Genomic DNA, 14,065 nt, shown 5'->3' with positions numbered 1-14,065 from the left:
TCCTTCTCCTTCTCCTCCTCCTTCTCCTCCTTCTCCTTCTCCTCCTTCTCCTTCTCCTCCTCCTCCTTCTCCTCCTCCTCCTCCTCCTTCTCTTCCTCCTCCTCCTCACAGTGAGCTTCTCTGTGGCAAACACCTACCAAAGGAGGGGTAACCTGAACCGTCCCCCCCTTACCCCAGTGTGTGTTTAGATCACAGTGTGCACCTTGTTCCCTCCTCTGGCCACCACAGAGCGGCTCTGGCTCGGGCCCTCAGGATGTGGAGGTAAGTCGCTGCTGCTGCTGCCAGATGCCTCGCTGCTTCCGAGTCCTCCTCATCAAGCCTTTTCTTTCAGCCGGTCCAGAGAGAGAGAGAGAGTGACGGAGCCGAGGGAAAAGTGAACCTCTGACCCCAACTGTCACCCGTCCAGGATCGAACACTGATCCCAGTCTTCACACACCCCCCGCCTCCACCCAGACACGACAACCTCGGCTCTGCAGTGATCCCTGTGTATGCAGCTCAGAGGTGTTTCTGATGCCTCTTTGTTATTAGTGTTGGATAAAATGGATCCAATGAATGATGGACATTACTCCCCTGACGCCACCCGATTGTTTGTTGCAAGCCTTCAAGCTTGGAGTTTACTGTTTTCACAATCACCATGTTGGTTTCCTGGACCCAGAAGTGACTCTATGTGAAGGAGAGGATGGAGCTGGAGAAGAGCGAGGGCTCACTAAACACCAAGATGTCAAAGCTGGTCAGTCTGTGCTAGTGGCTAATTCCCATCATGACCCATCATGGTCCCACAGGAAGAGATTCTATTTGTGGTGGCATACAGCCGACCAGAGGTGTCTTGTTTATTTGACTTAAGAAGATTAGAAAGCTTGAGGAACGAAGCGTACTTGATGCTCTCTGGCCCACATCTTCTTAGAGCAGGAGAGCAGCAGGTGAATTCATCTCGTCAGCTCGCCTTCCTCTCTGCAGAGGAAGGCCTTTAAAGTTGGACATTTTAACATGGAGCTCTATGGGGACTGACTCACTGCAGGAGACAGACTCTAGTGGACACTGGAGGAACTGCAGTCTTTGGCTTCACTTTATGTTGCCACTTGGTGGTCATCTTGAAAAAAAAACAAATACAGACTTTTTCTGTGAAATGATAATACACTTATCACACACGTGTCACACAAAGACACGTCCTTAGAAAAGTGTTGTTTCTTTTGCGTTTTTTTTGCCTGTGCATAAATTTTAATGCTTTATCTCAAGATGCGGAGCTACAGAACTCGATGACACGTTTGTCCAAAGCAGCCAATCAAATCAGGTAGGAGGCTTTACCTCCACTATTTATGACATCTTTCCCTCCTCGTCTATGAGCAAAGCAACAGCGAGAGCTTTACGTTTTTTTACGTAATTTTCCCACTTTTATTTGAGCCTGTATGCACACACAGCTCTGCTACATCGACGCTCACAGCTGTTTCCCCCCCCAGATAAGCTCAGGCGTTTTTGGAGCGACCGCTCCTAGCGTGACGCGTCTCAGTGTGATCAGGTTCTAAGAAGTGCAAACTCTTTGAGAAGGAGGTGTGAACATGCTGTGGACAGGCTGAAGTGGTTAATAGGGTTTGTTACTGGACATATGCCATGGTCACCTGTGCACCAGCTGAATATTTTTGTAACTAGTCACCCTGTTTCTAGAAATCAGCGAAATAGCAAGCTTTTTTAGGCGCCACATATAAGAGTCCAGATTCTGACACAGCAGATCTCCTTTTAACAACTGTCTTAGGTCTTTAAATAGAAGAGGAACTCCAAGGGAGTGTAGAAAATATACTGCTGCACCAACATCATGCACAGATTGACTCCCCCAAAAAATGAAAAGAGAGCCATTTACCTCCATTCTACATGGAGCCTTCATACAAGCAGTCCCTGTGTCTCTCATTCAGTGACAGAGAGAGAGAGAGAGAGAGAGAGAGAGAGAGTGCGGACCTTTCAAGCAGATCCTGTCTTGCTCTCTTGACCTGGTGTATGTCCTCTGTGAAGAGAGGCTTTGTTGCCCTCAGACAGCTCGCAGCCTTTAACACACACCTTCATAATCGTATCTGTGTCTGTGATTTTCCATTTGGAAAACTTTGAGCTTTTTAACCTCACGTCTCGGGCTTCACCCTGCACAGAGAGAAATAACCATAGAGCTAATCATACAGTGGCCTACTGAGGCTGCACTCTGATAGCTTCACACACTCGTGCCAAAGCATACAGTCGTGAGTTAAGCTAATCCGGATGTCTTCCTGTAACATGCTAACACCTGAGAGTCCTACAGCTCATGTCACCGCTTTGTGCTCAGCCGAGCTAACTTCAAAATGGATAATGTGCAACAGATTGTTTTCTTCTTTTTTACCAAACTCTCGCCTGTCTCATGTCTGCTGTTGACATTAACAGATATTTGTAGTTCTCTGCACCTGCTGAATGCAGGTTCCTCCTTGTCCTTTGACCTGTTAGCTTAGCAGCAGGGTATAATCTCAGTAGCAGCTGTCCTCCACACGACAAGTGCTGTTCGCCTTCTGTTGGACTGACTAATCTTCTCACTTTCACTCTAAGAGGATGGTATTCATAACCTCTGAAGGCGTGAAGATCATTCATCAGAATCAGAAATATAATCTTAACATTTGTCACGACGAGAAGCTTTGTTGTTCTGGTTTTCTAATTCAGTTACCTTTGGGGCTGTAAATAGAAACCAGTTCTAAAGTACCAGAAACTGCAGTTCCTCCAGTGTCCACTAGAGTCTGTCTCCTGCAGTCAGTCAGTCCCCATAGAGCTCTATGTTAAAATTATCAACTTTACAGCAGAAATAAACATGTTTACAGTCTGGTACAAAAACTGTTTGGTTCTCTGCATCTCATTTCTCTCTTCATGACACCTGTGCAGTAAAATCCTTTCAGTCTGTGATGTGCCATGATTTTTTAAATAGTAGTGTAGCATGTTGAGATTATGGAGAAGAAGATCTGTTAAGACTCTCCAAGATGTGTGTGATGCTACCCGAAGTTAAAGTAGGGTAGGAATTTAAAACTCCTGCATCGTGAGCCGGGCTTAAGATTTAAGAAATCCTCCTCCTGAGGCAAATGTTTCTTGAACTCTTCGATGAAGCCAACAGTTCATGCGGTGGGTGACTTTACCACAGGCACAAAGACCGGACTGTTTGAAACTTCCCCCTGCACAAAAACACTCCTCTGCTCTGACAGCCTGCAGCAGCAGAGCTCGACGCTTAGAATGAAAAGAAATGAATCAAAGGTGAGTGTCGAGCTTTTGTCCTGCTGCACACACTCTGGAACATTTTGAATTATTCTTCTTATCTGTTATACTCAGGAGAAAGAAGATGCCTTGTTGTGTTGAAGACTTTGTATAATCCCCCGTCCGTAATAACAAACCCCAAAGGAAAAGAATAGATGAATGGTTCAGTATGCATTTAAAACTCTGTGTCGGGCCCTGCCAGCGGTCTGGATTGGTTTGTGGTAGCAGATCTCTGGCCCTGAACCACATGCAAACATTTATTTGGGCACTGGATCCAGTTTGCAGTTTCTCCTCCAGAGTGTGTTTGTGTTAGCAGGTAACTTAGGTAAGCAGGTCTCACTGAGAACCCAAAGGGGTCTGCATGTCAGGTTGTGACACAAGGGGATATTCTGCCAAGATGGCGGATGTTGAATCTGTTATGAATCTTCTTCCTGTTGGAGGCAGACGCACAACAACGCAGATCTTTTTTGGAAGAGAACAATGGAACTTAAAAGATTTTGGGCACTCTTCCTTCTTGGCCAACCTTTTGGTTGTCTAACAGACTTTGGCGTCTGAAGCTTACCTGGAAGAGTTGGCAGCTGTGTAGTCCTGCTTGGCACACCTGAGAGAGTTTATATAGCTCTTTGCATCAGCCGCACTGTGCCCTGCTACACACGCACAGCACTCCTGAATGATCCCGACACTGTCTGTGTGGGGTGAACACAAAAGGCTAAATTTGTCCACCAGTGACCAATGAGCGCAGCCATGAACAGCTGTACTCACGGGTTCACGAGATCAGAGGAGAACTACAAAATCACAAGAGAACTACAAAATCAGAGGAGAACTACAAGATCACAAGAGAACTACAAGATCACCAAACCGCCCCGCCTCACCAAAACCAAAGAGAGTATTTTAAGTTCTGGGAGCAGTGAATAAGCTCCCACTGAGCGGTGCAGGTCCTGAAACTATCGGGGTCTAAATATATCCTGAAGGGATCCATAATCATCAGGAGTTCTGGAGTGAGTGGGGCTGATGTGAAGGGTCTGTGGACCCTGGATCTGTCCTCTGGCCTTCCAGGGATCCAGGAGATTAGTGACCCAGCCCCTCTGAGGAGCTTCAAACTGACAACCTCTCACACTGCAGATCTGGAGGGAAGCCCCCCCCCCCCCCCGGAACACACGGGCGCCTCTGTCGATGCTCGCAGGGGGTAAACAAGCTTTAACGTGTCAGTCAGGATCAAAGTCACGTCAAACAAGCGTTTCAAATCTCCTTTAAAAAAAGCGTGACCCCGTTAACAGCAGAGATGTTCCCGTCTGTCCTGGAGCCTCGTCGAGGTCGGCGAGCTGACCCGTGTGTGACAACAGGTTAGTGAAGCGTTATCCTTTAAAAATGTCACTCCTCCTTCAACTGACGACCCGTCACACAGGCGTGTTCGGAGTTCATTAAGAAGGAACAAAATAAGTTAAAGTGACCCGCTGACCGCCGGGTGAATGTGGCGCCTTCAAACTTCTGCTCGGAGATAAAGACGACTCGTGTAAAAGGAGAAGTGCTGATTGAACTTTCAGGCTCTGAAACGTCCTCACAGTATGAAGTACAATAAAATCCCTCTGACCGATTTTTCTTTGCAAAGCGAGTAAAGAGACAAAACTGAACTGGGGATTAAAGTTTGCTGCTCCTTTTACTTCCTGTGTAAATGTGTCTCTGAGTCCTGACTGTCTACAATGAGGGAGAAGCTCGAGTCCCGCTGGCTGTGTTGTTGTCAGAGCCGTGTTTACATGGACGGGACGGCCGGCTCCTCCCCTTGTGTATAAAAGCTGTTTTAGTCAAGAACTAGAGAGAAGAAGAAGAACATACTCACTGATTATTTGGATGTTAGTAAGAGTTTTTAGATCACGCTCATTCTGTGTCAGTTTACATGAAATGTGAAGCTACGAGCTAACTAAAGAGGGCTAACATTAGCATGCTAACACAACAATGTGAAGCTACGAGCTGACTAAAGAGCGCTAACATTAGCATGCTAACACAACAATGTGAAGCTACGAGCTAACTAAAGAGCGCTAACATTAGCATGCTAACACAACAATGTGAAGCTACGAGCTAACTAAAGAGCGCTAACATTAGCATGCTAACACAACAATGTGAAGCTACGAGCTAACTAAAGAGCGCTAACATTAGCATGCTAACACAACAATGTGAAGCTACGAGCTAACTAAAGAGCGCTAACATTAGCATGCTAACACAACAATGTGAAGCTACGAGCTGACTAAAGAGCGCTAACATTAGCATGCTAACACAACAATGTGAAGCTACGAGCTGACTAAAGAGCGCTAACATTAGCACGCTAACACAACAATGTGAAGCTACGAGCTAACTAAAGAGCGCTAACATTAGCATGCTAACACAACAATGTGAAGCTACGAGCTGACTAAAGAGCGCTAACATTAGCACGCTAACACGACAATGTGACGCTACGAGCTGACTAAAGAGCGCTAACATTAGCACGCTAACACGACAATGTGACGCTACGAGCTGACTAAAGAGCGCTAACATTAGCACGCTAACACGACAATGTGACGCTACGAGCTGACTAAAGAGCGCTAACATTAGCACGCAAACACGACAATGTGACGCTACGAGCTGACTAAAGAGCGCTAACATTAGCATGCTAACACGACAATGTGACGCTACGAGCTGACTAAAGAGCGCTAACATTAGCATGCTAACACGACAATGTGACGCTACGAGCTGACTAAAGAGCGCTAACATTAGCATGCTAACACGACAATGTGAAGCTACGAGCTGACTAAAGAGCGCTAACATTAGCACGCTAACACGACAATGTGACGCTACGAGCTGACTAAAGAGCGCTAACATTAGCACGCTAACACGACAATGTGAAGCTACGAGCTGACTAAAGAGCGCTAACATTAGCACGCTAACACGACAATGTGACGCTACGAGCTGACTAAAGAGCGCTAACATTAGCACGCTAACACGACAATGTGAAGCTACGAGCTGACTAAAGAGCGCTAGCATTAGCACGCTAACACAACAATGCAGGACACAGGGGATGTGAAGCTTAGGTGTGTCTCTGAGGAGAGCGGAGGCTTCAGGATGGAGGAGGCGTGGCCTAACAGCAGTTTGTTTTGGTTTCATGCTGGAGCTCAAGGGCGACATCTACTGGATCAAAAAGTTGCACCTTCTTCCTTTAATTGATACTGTGAATACGTCCAATTACATGTAGCACCTGTCCCGCTCCAACAGGAGAACCTGTGAAAATCAACTTAATGAAGAGGTTTAATCATGAAGATGATTCAGACTGAACACAGGAGTCATTATAAACATACAAACATGACTGATAGACCTCAGATCACTCGTCTTCTCCTCGTCCGGTCCTGGCTCATAAAGACTTAAACATTCAGCTCCTCTCTGTGGACCCACATGTGAAGTTTCACCTTTCACTGCCTGGCTTCACTTTAAGGGGATCTCTCTCCTGACCACCTGGAAAACACACCAGACGGTCCGCTCGCTGACTCACTTAAGTGTTCACCGTCCAGCTGTACAACACCTGGCAGGGCCGGCGTTCCCACTTAAAAGAGCGGCCTCATGTTGTTGTGTGTTAACAGAGTCTGTCTCCACTGAAAACAGATGAATGAACGGATCATAAAGAAACGGTTCTGATGTCTCCGGTCTCGATTAAAACCAACAATCTGTAGCGTTCAAATGGACCGTCTCATTTATCTGTAAAAACCTGAGTCATCATAAATCTGAGTGATGAACAGGAACGAGAAGGGTTGAATACAAGTGCTCATCCTTTGAGGATCCTGATGGCAGATGTCTCATAAATAACAGCTGCTGGTGATCAATCTGATACCAGTTCAACTCTTCCTCCCTCCCAGTGTGACACAGAGCGCTAGCAGCAAGCTAACAGCTAAAGCTTTGGAGCAGATAGATTCAAGCTCAGCACTAAAACTTCAGGATCAGTAATAACCGGATCTTAGTGAAAATGTTCCCCTCTCCCTGAGAGCTTCCAGCTGAGCAGGTCGTGAACAGGAGATCATCGGGCTTCTCTTCTCGTTACAGCGGCGCTCTGTGGCCCCAAAATGACTCAGTCCAAAATCCTCACAATCACAGAAAACAACAATTTATATCATGAGTAGCCCGGTCTTTGTGCTGATTCATGATAGTTATAGATTATGAAAGCATCTGTGATTGTGGTAACGAGTGTGTGTGTGTGTGTGTGTGTGTGTGTGTGTAAGGCGTGGATGACTCTGCAGAATGATGCATCAGAGGTTCATTGACAGGTTACTCTGCAGCGTTTGTTCATGACTCTGCAGACTCTTCATCTCTATGACTCTGGATTCTTCTACCTCATGATATATGATATCTACAGTATCTCATAGTCTCTGCAGGAGTTTTAGTCTCTCTTTGTGTTCCACATGATGAAGCTGTTTTAATAAAAGCCGTTACATGCAGCTTTCCCTGAGTCTAAAGTTGACTCTGTTGTTGTTGAGTGAGCGCTAAAGTTAAGCTTTTCCCAGACGAGCAATGTGAATAATGATGTGACAAAACAACTTCTCAAAGTGAACCCCCCCCCCAGCAGACACCTCATGATGTGACGCTGTGGATAAGCAGACCTCTGTTTCACAGGTCATGTGACAGAGGTCAAGGTCATCTGCTTGATCAAGTGTTCCTAGTCAACAAGTCAAGTTTCAGGGCCAGCTATCTCGACCCCCGAGTCCAGAGGGTTAAGTCCTCGAGAGCTGGCTGCCCCGGTTCCAATCCGACCTGCATGTCATTCCCCGCTCTCTCTCTCTCTTCTGACTCTATCATCTGTCCTATCTCTAAATCTCTCAAATCAAGCAGGAGCCTTTGTACCTTTTTATGACATATTACCTCCTCATGTAGGGGCAGAGCTAGACGTTAGCTGGAATCAATTTTTTTCTCACTTCATGTATTTTATATAACTTACAGCATCCGTTCTTCTTTCCCCAAACCAATGTTTCCAGAAATATAGAAATGTTTGCATGAAAAAGACTCGAGTTCTGTTCACAATTACTGACACCGTAGGATCCACAAAGTGACACGATGTACCCACAAGTAAAGATCTGCAAAATACCACAAAATGTCCAATGTGTGTACAGTGTGTGTGTGTACAGTGTGTGTGTGTGTGTGTGTGTGTGTGTGTGTGTGTGTGTGTGTGTGTGTGTGTGTGTGTTGTGTTGTGTTGTGAGATGCTGTCGGACACAGAGAGATGAAAGAGCTGCAGGACTTGTTCCTGGGCGCGAGGCCAAGATCATCTTCTTTGAAGCATCCTCATGAAACCAAACCTCTCCAGGACGTCTTTGATAGTTTCTGATGTCCTGCACGGGCGGACGTTAATGTGCGATCAAATGTTTAAGAACACAGCACGATAGATCAATCATTAGAGACAGGGACATCAGCTGCTTTCTCCACATCTAATAACCTCTTCTTTGCATGTTTAATACTAATAGCTGAAGGCGGCATGCAGAGCGTGCATGCCAACATGTTCAGATCTGTAAATCTGTGACCCTGCAAACAGCCTCACTCCTTTAGGATTCATCTCTAATGCCAACGCAGGAATGTGAAGTTAGCTTACCTCTCTCAATAGCTGCCAAAGCAAATCATTTTCAAAAGCTTTTTTTATTTAATCGCTTTAATCTTTTGCACATACCTTTTCTGCTCCGCACAAAAGAGTGTTTGGATTGGAGCGGCTGTGGAGCGCCACGATCTATAAGAGGTGATCGCCGTGATCAGGATCAGTTTTTACCCATGATTACACGCTAACTTCTCCAGACTTGTTGGACGGTCTGTTGGTCCAATAAAGCTCACAGAGAGACAGATTATTAGTCTGATATTTACAGGAACAAATCTCCAACAGGCTCCAACAGCACAAACACGACCCAGAGGTCAAAGGTCAGGGACTGAATTAGCTGAGGAGACACCTAGCAGACAGCTAGCAGCTCTCACCTGTTACTCAAAGAGGCCACGCCCCTTAATTCTACATCACTTTAAACTTTATTATAATGTAAACAGGTTAGTTGTATAAACATGTTTATTTTGGAGGAACTGCAGCTGTAAAGTTAAACATTTTAACATGGAGCTCTATGAGGACTGACTCACTGCAGGAGACAGACTCTAGTGGACACTGGAGGAACTGCAGCTGTAAAGTTAGACATTTTAACATAGAGCTCTATGAGGACTGATTCACTGCAGGAGACAGACTCTAGTGGACTCTGGAGGAACTGCAGCTGTAAAGTTAGACATTTTAACATGGAGCTCTATGAGGACTGATTCACTGCAGGAGACAGACTCTAGTGGACACTGGAGGAACTGCAGCAGTAAAGTTGGTGTTTGAGTTTTCATGTGGAAGTAGATGTTTGTGAGAACTAAGTGCGTGTGGACGGGATAATAATGGAGGCTACAGACCTAAAAACAGGTTCAGGTCTTTTCCTTCCATACTCTCTCTCTCTCTCTCTCTCCCTGGTTTCAGACTCTATCCAATGTCCTATCTCCATGCTAAAAAATGCCGCAAAATAAATCTTTTATTTGTTTATCTTTAGAGTTATTACACGTTTATTACCGTTATTACACGTTTTGGGTGCTGGACTCCGAGGGCAGCGCTCCCTCTGACCTTGCACCGTGAGATGGGAATGTTTGGGTTGTGTTATCGCTGCACGATGAACCTGACCGAGGTCAGAGGTTGGAGCTGAACCTCCGCTCCTGTCCTCACATGAATGACCCGAGGGGAGGGCAGCGCGGAGATAAAAGGGGCGGACAGACAGACGAAGCGTTATTCCTGTGAAAATACTCACTCACTCGCCGCACTTTCACTTTTCATCAAGTGTTGTGGCTGCACATGAGCTGGAGGAATGCACCGCGGGGCAGCCTGCAGCTCACCTTGACAGAGCTGGGCTTCACTCAGCGTCATCCCCCCCGCCCCCGCCTCCCTCCATGTCCCACGCCTCAACATGTCCACAGTCCGATGCTGATAAGCATCCTGAACATCATGTGTGGAGGATATTTGTCCACGCTGAGGAGAAAACACGCTTCTCTCCTCCACCAGATGCATGCAGCGTATTCGATGTCTGATCCAGATGTGAGACTGAGAACAGACCCGTTTATACACGCTGACGAGCTTCACTCAACATCTGCATGAAGTCAAAGACAAGTTCCTGCTCCTGGTCACCTTCAGAGGTTACAGAGATTAATGACTCTGCAGGTCATGTGCGGGCATGACAGAAAGTCTTTTACAGCTTTGTGGCTGTAGGCTTCGGCTTAACTTCTTTCACTCCAAAACTAGAGAAAAAGAGGATTTTCTGGCACAAACTTCATCAACTGACAAGGTGCATGAAGAGCGAAAGGTCAAAATGCTCTAGCAACACTTGTAGTCAGAAGATCAACTTTATGAACAAATTCGACCGATGTTGATGTTGTGTTGGTCTTCCATGGTGAGTGCGTCTCAGAATAACAAAGTACTGGAGAAAAAAAAGATTTTCTGGCACAAACTGAACACACACAAACTATGCAGACATGGACAGATCCTCTTTTAGGGATAGTTTTATCTTAAATCCTAAACCGTCCTCCAGCTATTCAACATTCTGAGATGTAGCTTTCCCTTGCTCACCGTGTGAAAGGTTCTGGCCTCCATAATTAGATAGTAGACTTTTTAAGAGTAGCAATTACCGACCTCACCGCAGACCTATCGCTCTCAGAGAGTGACAATTTAACAAACACAGATGGAGTGTTACTGTAAACTCTTTCCACGAATGCAAATCAGGCTGCACAGACAAAATGTCTCCCCAGGGGGTCGGCACGCTCTCGCCACAGCGTGTTTCTGTGACCACAAGGACAGAGGACTTTCTTGTGACTTATTTTTGGAGATTTTCAGAACTATTGTTCCATTGCCATCACGCCGTTAATCAGGGTAAACAGTTAGCTTAGAATAGCATCAAAAATGAAAAGCAAAGACAGAGATGACAGAGGGATAAAAAGAGGAAACGCTTCGAGGTTATTCAATTCAAGATATTCAAATAAGTGGGAACAGATTCAGTGTTTTTTAGCTATTGCTAGGAGCTTTCTTTTTTTTTTTTCCTTTTGGGGGGGGGTCATGCCTTTATGGAGAGACAGGACAGAGGACAGAGTCAGAAATCAGGGAGAGAGAGGGAGAGTGGAGAGGGGAATGATCCACAGGTCTGATTCTAACTGAAAGCCTTCAGAGAGTGTGTCTGGTGTCTGGCTCTGACTCCTCCTGTTTCAGTCGCTTCAAACCCAAAAACATAACTTCATTTAACGTGTGGCGTGTTATCTTTCGGCCTCGGGGGACGCCACACAAAGCGGCTAATCTTGTCTCCAATGGCAACATCTGTCTTTTATGAGCACATTTATTTTTCTTACGTCTGTTTATGTATGGTGTGTGAGTTGGTGGGTTTGGGGGGGGGGAACAGGGTGTTAGAATATACTGTAGATATGTTCTTATATGAGAACATTATCTTATTTATCGGGTTAGGGTTAGGGGTTTGTCACCTTCCTGTCCAACAGGAAGTAGATCAACTCCACGTCCAACACATCGTTTTAGAACGATCTTTATCCACTTGGTGTTTCTCCTCACTCTCATTATATTTTCTCTTTGCTGCTACGTCCACGTCCGTCATATTCACCGCTTTGAATCTCGTCCAATCACTGAATTGTATCCACTCCTAAACTCACCTGCTGCGCTGTCATTGGCTGGAGGAAACACACCAGCTCCGCCCACAAATGTCCGGAGTCAACCAGAACAAATCAGAACAGTAAAATCCAGAGTAAGCATGATTCTGTGTCTGCAGAGTCTCTGCAGACACAGTCACCACCACACATGTACGGAGGCCCAGAAGGGACAATGGAGCAGCTTCACTTTAGGAGAAGTCTGTCTTTTATTTTGAAGGAACCAGCCAGCTCTACTTTAGGAGAAGTCTGTCTTTTATTTTGAAGGAGAAGTCTGTATTTTATTTTGAAGGAACCAGCCAGCTCTACTTTAGGAGAAGTCTGTCTTTTATTTTGAAGGAAACAGCCAGCTTCACTTCAGGAGAAGTCTGTATTTTATTTTGAAGGAGGAAGCTGCTGACTCCATCTTTAAGGCCTGATGTCACTAATACCTTTTTGTTTAGTCATAGATTTCTTTGACTTATTTTTCAGGTGTTCTTCAACTTAATCTCGAGTGTTTCATCCATCCAAACGTTAATAAAAACATGTGTACTATTTGATGCAGGGAATGGGTCCGACAAGCTTCATAACTCATATATAATTCCAGCAGCCTTAAAGAGAGACACGTGCCCCCCCTCCCCCAAAAACAAAACCCCTCCCATCCACACACACTCTTTCCATAATGGGCCACTTGAAGAAACACTCAGCGCCTGTTTGCTCAGTGGCAGCGCCGCTCACTCTGATGACTATTATTCTGCACTCTGCAGGGTGGGCTGTTTCTCCCGAGGTATCAAATGATCACCTATTCTGTTTTCTCATGAGGGGATGTCGTGCTGGAAGCATCAATGAGCTACTGTGGGCGTCTGACACGCAAGCAGAGACGAGCTGTCAATCACCTTGCAGAGTGTGAAGCGCCTCAATAACCTTTAAAGCACAACAACATGAACACATGATAATTGCTTTCTGCTGTAATTACACGGGAGATTTACAGTAATTACTCGTAAGAATGTTGATGTCTTCCCCCTGCAGGCGTTTTTATTTTATTATAGGACACGCACCATGAAGGGAGAGAGAGAAACACGACTTGTTAAAGCAGTCCGTCATGCAGCCTGTTGGTCTCCTGAGCAGGATGCTACAATTCTACAATTCACTTAGCAGACACTTTTATCCAAAGCGACGTACATCAGAGAGTAAGAACAACACAAGCAAGGATCTAGAAAAAAGGGAACAATGTCAGTAAGAGCAAACGATCAGCTTTGAGTCTGATTGGACACACAGGTGCTGACAGGAAGTGACCAGAGGCAAAGCACAACATGGAGGGCAGTTCTTGAGAGCTCTAATCAGTATAGAAACCATCTTATAAGTCGTCGTTATCAAACAAAAACCATCGTCATTACCATCATCATCATCAATAATATGGAGACCATCATCATTAAGTTAGTAGGTATTCATGAAAGAGCTGGGTCTTTAGCTTTTTCTTAAAGGTGCAGAGGGACTCTAATGGAGATCTAATGATCTAATGGAGTTTGGAAGTTCATTCCACCACCGGGGGGCGACAGAGAAGAAGAGTCTAGTCAGAGACTTAGGACCCTGTTGTGAAGGTTGGATCAGACGCCTTTCATTGGCAGAGTGTAGTAGCTCTCAGGGAAGAGTAAAGAGGGAAAAAGGTGATGACTAAACCCTCGCCTCTAACACTCTCTGTTCCAGTCTGGCGTCATGAAAGAAGCTCTTGAGTCCTGACAAGTTTAAAAAACACACTCAGACATCCCCCCCCCCCCCCCCCCCCCGAGAGGCGGAGGTGTGTCTGCAGCTCTGAAAGTCGCTGTTTAGCATGTTGAATCTTTTTTTTTTTTTTTTAAACCTCACATGAAGTAAGATGGAAATAAACTTGAATTAATTTCTGAATTTGTTTGCATTTTGCAGAGTTTGCAAACACGAGGCCGCGGCCGGGCCACAGAAACCGCAGTGACACCGGCGGCTGACCGTGTGAAGGCCCTCTGGGAGAGAGAGGTGGAGCAAACTGAAATAAAGAACGACCACAAACATTTACTCAGCCTTAACATGCCATGTCCCCGACAGCTGCTGACCCTCGTCTGAGCTCGATCTGTTGCCTTGTTATTAGACGCTGGCTGGT

This window comes from Labrus bergylta, chromosome 10 (genome assembly GCF_963930695.1).
Source record: "Labrus bergylta chromosome 10, fLabBer1.1, whole genome shotgun sequence".
NCBI lineage: Eukaryota > Metazoa > Chordata > Actinopteri > Labriformes > Labridae > Labrus > Labrus bergylta.
Note: the sequence above shows the minus strand (reverse complement) of the source record.